This window comes from Hylobates moloch, unplaced genomic scaffold (genome assembly GCF_009828535.3).
Source record: "Hylobates moloch isolate HMO894 unplaced genomic scaffold, HMol_V3 SCAFFOLD_41, whole genome shotgun sequence".
Lineage (NCBI taxonomy): Eukaryota > Metazoa > Chordata > Mammalia > Primates > Hylobatidae > Hylobates > Hylobates moloch.
Genome location: NW_026652316.1, coordinates 57,855 through 63,641, shown reverse-complemented (window position 1 = coordinate 63,641; position 5,787 = coordinate 57,855).

The window sequence follows — 5,787 nt, the reverse complement described above, 5'->3', positions numbered from 1 at the left end:
CTGCTGTGGCTTGTCTGGGCAGAGAGGGCCCGAGACAAACCCCTCCCCGCAGTTTCCCATTGAAGTGGCTGAGAGAGGGTTCTGGGACCACATGAAGCTCAGGATCAGGATGGTATAACAAGGAGGCCAGGTGGGCTGCGGGCCCTCGTGGTGAATGCTGATGGGGTGGACACAGGCAGTAATGAATCCAGTGTGAACGGACATCAGCAAATGATGCCCGATAGGACCAGAGACCATCTTTACAGATACCAGCAGAGAAAACGAGAATGACCACGATCAGAGCCCTCTCCCTGCCGACACCATTATCTGGGACCCCAGGGCAAAGCGGGAGGGAAAAACTTAGAACTGACTGAAGAGGCGCAGTAGCTCACGCCTGTAATCCCAGCGCTTTGGGAGGCCGAGGCGGGTGGATCATAAGGTCAAGACTTGGAATCGAGCCTGGCCAACATGGTGAAACCATGTCTCTACTCAGAATACAAAAATTAGCCAGGTATGGTGACACATGCTTGTAATCCCAGCTACTCGGGAGGCTGAGGCAGGAGAATCACTTGAACCCGGGAGGCAGAGGTTGCAGTGAGCCGAGATCACACCACTGCACTCCAGCCTGGGTGACAGAGCAAGACTTTGTCCCGGAAAAAAAAGAATTGACTGAAGAAACCCTGAAATCTGTAATAAAAATGTTTCCACATCGTGCAACATGGGAAATGGAGGTGGAAATCCAAGTCAATTATAGAAAATAAAAACGTTCACACATCTGACTTTGTAACCCATGAAGCCTGTGCCCCTACGAGGAGATCTCACCCCATGTAACCCGGGTGCCACCCCATTACCTAAGAAAACAGACAGGCCTAGAGAGCTTTAGGGAGAGTTGTGGAGGGATGGGGTTTGAACCCCTGTAAAGTGACTTGCTTTTATTAGGCACCTACTGTATACCAGGCACATTGCCAAACACTACATATTATTTATTATTTCTTTTTCTTTTTTCTTTTCTTTTCTTTTTTTTTCTTTTTTTTTTTTTTTTTTTGACAGAGTCTCACTCTGTTGCCCAGGCTGGAGTGCAGTGGTGCAATCTCAGCTCACTGCAACCTCCATCTTCCAGGTTCAGGTGATTCTCATGCCTCAGGCTCCCGAACTATATATTATTTCTTTCTGTTTTTGCTTGTTTGTTTTTGTTTTTTTGTTTTGTTTTGTTTTTGAGACAGGGTCTCACTTGGTTGCCCAGGCTGGAGTGCAGTGGTGCAATCTCAGCTCCCTGCAAGCTCAGCCTCTGGAGTAACTGGGATCACAGGTGTGTGTCACGACGCCTGGCTAATTTTTGTATTTTCATTAGAGACGGTGTTTCGCCATGTTGCCCAGGCTGGTCTCAAACTGCTGGCCTCAAGTGATCCGCCCGCCTTGGCCTCCCAAATTGCTGGGATTACAGGCATGAGCCACCATGACCAGCCTACATATTCTTTCTAAGTGAGGTGGAAATTATTATTTTCATTTTGCAGAGAAGAAAACTACAGCACGGTTGCTGAATGAGGGAGCCAGGGTGCATTAGGCTGATTTCCCACAGGACAGTTTATGGACTCCTTGGATAACCAGGAATACTGCTCTGGGGCTTTACACCCAAAGGTGGTGCTGGGAGAGATGGGAGGCCAGAGAGGGATTGAATTAAAAACGCAGGTTCTTGGAGGAAGCTCAGGCAGGAGTGGGGCGGCCCCTGGTGGACACGGGGAGAATGGCAACTCGGTGGTGCGGACCCGCCCTGCCCAGTGGCCTTGCGTGGGAGTGGCAGGGAAGGAAACGGGCAGGCTCAAGAGGAGGTGTTGAGAGGGTCTCCCATGTTGGAGCTCAGTCCTGGGACAGCAAAAGCTGCTCCTGGGGCGGGGTGGCGGCATGGGTAGGGGAATTTCATGAGGACAGACAAGAGGAAGGAAGCCGACCTTCACTGAGCGTTGACTATGCTTACAAGATACAGGTGGGAAACGATATCGACTTTTTAAATGGGCAGGCTGGGAGCGGTGGCTCATGTCTGTAATCCCAGCACTTTGGGAGGCCGAGGTGGGCAGATCACTTGAGACTAGCCTGGCCAGCATGGTGAAACCCCATCTCTACTAAAAATACAAAAATTAGCCTGACACGGTGGCACGAGCCTGTAGTCCCAGCTATTCGAGAGGCTGAAGCAGGAGGATCACTTGAGGCCGGAAGGCAGAGGTTGCAGTGAGCCAAGATCGCATCACTGCGCTCCAGCCTGGGCAACAGAGTGAGACTCCGTCTTAATAAAATAAAATAAAATAGGCAAATGATTTGAATAGATGTTTCTCTAAAGAAGATATGCAAATGGCCAATAAACACATGAAGAGATGTTCAGCATCACTAGTCATTAGGGAAACGCAGATCAAAACCAAAATAAGATACCACTTCACACTCACTGGTATAGCTACAGTTTAAAAGACAAACAAAAAACAGACCTTCTCAATCCGCTTGTCTCTGTGAACTTCCGCTGGGAGAAGCGATGCACTGGCGAAGCCGTGTCAGGGGGGCCTTTGGCTCCAGAGAGACAGCGCGAGAGCCCCGGTGGGAACCACCCCGAGACCCGGAAGGTCGAATTCGCCACTGCGCTGCGCGGCCGCCACGCTCGCCGGGGTCGGCCGGGTTTGAAGACGCGCCACGGAAGCCGGAGGGGTCTGACGATGGGGACCTCTCGGAGCATCGTCCCCCTGCTACTGCGCCTTGGCGGCCGCACTCCATCTGGAGGCTTCCTTGGGACGCACAGGCAGCCTGGCCGCCAAGAAGACCGTCGTCGCCTGCCTGGGACGGCCGCCCTGGACACCCAGAAGCCAGGAGATTTCCAGTGAGGCCCTTTGCTTCCCGATCTGCTGCCCGAGAACTGGGTTTGCGTAATGCCTCCGCCCTGTTCCCATGCCACCCAACAGGCTGTGGCTGAGCAGCGCTTCTGACGCATTGCTCGCTTCAGTCTGTTCTCGGAATAAAATCCAACGCCAATGCAAAATAATAATAATAATAAACATAGGGCCAGGCACGGTGGCTCACGCCTGTAATCCCAGCACTTTGGGCCGAGATAGGCAGATCACCTAAGGCCAGGAGTTCCAGACCAGCCTGGCCAATATGGTGAAACCCCGTCTCTACTAAAAATGCAAAAATTAGCTGGGTGTGGTGGTGTGGGCCTGTTGTCCCAGCTACTCGGGAGGCTGAGGTGGGAGAATCACTTGAACCCAGGAGGTGGAGGTTGCAGTGAGCTGAGACTGTGCCACTGCACTCCAACCTAGGGGACAGAGACTCCGTCTCAAAAAAACACAAAAATCAAAAAAACAAAACAAAAACACAAATATCAGTAGTATCCAAGTTGAGAGACCCTGGTATAATGTAACATGGAGATATATACACAATGAATTGTTAATAAAAAAGTAAGTTCAGAACCCAATTTATACCATGACCCCATATTTTTTCTTAATACACCTATACTGGTATATACCTAGAAAAAATATTAGAAAATTCATATCAAACTGCTCATACATTCATCATTCTTTCATTCATTCAACAAATATGGGCACCATCATGTCTCAGGCACTGTTCTGACCTATCTGCTGGGCACGCATCATTAAACAAAACAGACAAGGCCCATGCTTTTGTGGGAACCATTGTGTCTTAGTGGGAGACACCTGGGAGGGGTGTCTTATTTTAGGGGGCTATAACAAGGTACCATCAACTGGTGCCTTAAACAACAGGCATTTATGTTTTTTTAATTAATAAATTTTTTTTCAATGGGGTCTTGCTCTGTCACCCAGGCTGGAGTGCAGTGTTGCCAACATGGCGAACATGGCACACTGCAGCCTGGACCTCCTGGTTCAGGCAATCCTCCCACCTCAGCCTCCTGAGTAGCTGGATCACAGGCACACACCACCACGCCTAACTAATTTTTTTTTTTTTTTTTTTTGAGAAGGAGTCTCACTCTGTGGCCAGGCTCGAGTGCAGTGGCACGATCTTGGCTCACTGCAGCCTCGGCCTGCCGGGTTCAAGTGATTCTCCTGCCTCAGCCTCCCGAGTAGCTGGGATTACAGGCATGTGTCACCATACCTGGCTAATTTTTGTATTCTTAGTAGAGACTGGGTTTCACCATGTTGGCCAGGATGGTCTCGATCTCCTGACCTCATGATCCGCCTGCCTCGGCCTCCCAAAGTGCTGGGATTACAGGCCTGAGCCACTGCACCCGGCCAACAAGCATTTATTTCTCAAGGTTCTGGACGCTAAGAAGTACAAGATCAAGGCTCTGGCAGATGCCATGTCTACTGAGGGTTCTCTTCCTGGCTTGCAGATGGCCATCTTCTTGCTGTGCCCTCACATGGTGCAGAGACACAGGGTAAGCAAGCTCTCTCCTGTCTCTTCCGCTTTTTTTTTCTTTTTAATTATTTTGAGACACGATCACAGTCTGTTGCACAGGCTAGAGTGCAGTGGCATCTCAGCTCACTGCAACCTCCACCTCCTTAGCTCAAGCGATCCTCCTGACTCAGCCTCCCAAGTAGCTGGGACTACAGGTAAGCAGCACCACAACCGGCTAATTTTTATGTTTTTCTTAGAGAGGGGGCTTCACCATGTTGCCCAGGCTGTCTGTCTCTTCTTAGAAGGAAACTCATAGCTGCTGGGCATGGTAGCTCACGCCTGTAATCCCAGAACTCTGGAAGGCCGAAGCAGGCAGATCACCTGAGGTCGGGAGTTCGAGAACAGCCTGACCAACATGGAGAAACCCCGTCTCTACTAAAAATACAAAAATTAGCTGGACGTGGTGGCATGCGCCTGTAGTCCCCGATACTCGGGAGGCTGAGACAGGAGAACTGCTGGAACCTGGGAGACAGAGGTTGCAGTGAGCCGAGGTGGCACCACTGCACTCCAGCCTGGGTAACAGAGCGAGACTCCGTCTCCAAAAAAAAAAAAAAAAAATTAGCCAGTCATGATGGGGCACATCTGTAGACCCAGCTACTCAAGAGGCTGAGATAGGAGGATTGCTTGAGCCCAGGAGTTTGAGGGTGCAGTGAGCTATGACTACACCACTGCATTCTCGCCTGGAAGACAGAGTAAGACTTTGTCTCTTAGAAAAGAAACAGCATAACTTGTTGGGTGGCAGGATGGCCTGTCTGTTGCAGTGCCGCCTATATCACAAGGCTTCAATGTGTAAGAATTCTCCATGCCATCTGTGTCTGTCTCCTTATGGTGCTGCTGCTGTTTAGTTTCTCCTGGGTTGTGGATATCTTTCTCATTCCAGAAGATTTGAGCAGACAGGCCAGCTGAGAAGAGCTATGGGGTGAGAGTCCTATAACCTGTCAACCCAGCCGTGATGTTCTCTGACTGCGGGACTCTCCCTGCCCTGCTCTGTTTCTTCCCATTTGTATCTGTATGCTTGTTGATTTTTTGTTTTTTTCTTTTTACCATATTCATTGTTTTTTATTTACAAGGTAACACAAAGGCCCTGGGAAATTTTTTTGTTGTTGTTGTTGAGACAGAGTCTCGCTCTGTCGCCCAGGCTGGAGTGCAGTGATGTGATGATGGCCCACTGCAGGCTTGATCTTCTGGGCTCAAGTGACACTCTCACCTCAGCCTCCCAAGTAGCTAGGACTACAGGCCCATGACAACATGCTTGGCTACTTTATGTTTTAATTTTTTTTCTAGAGACAAGGTCTCGCCATGTTGCCAAGGTTGCTTTAGAATTCATAGGCCCAAGCATCCTTCTGCCTCAGCCTCCCAGAGTGTGAGAATTACAGGCATGAACCGCCGTGCCTGGTCAGG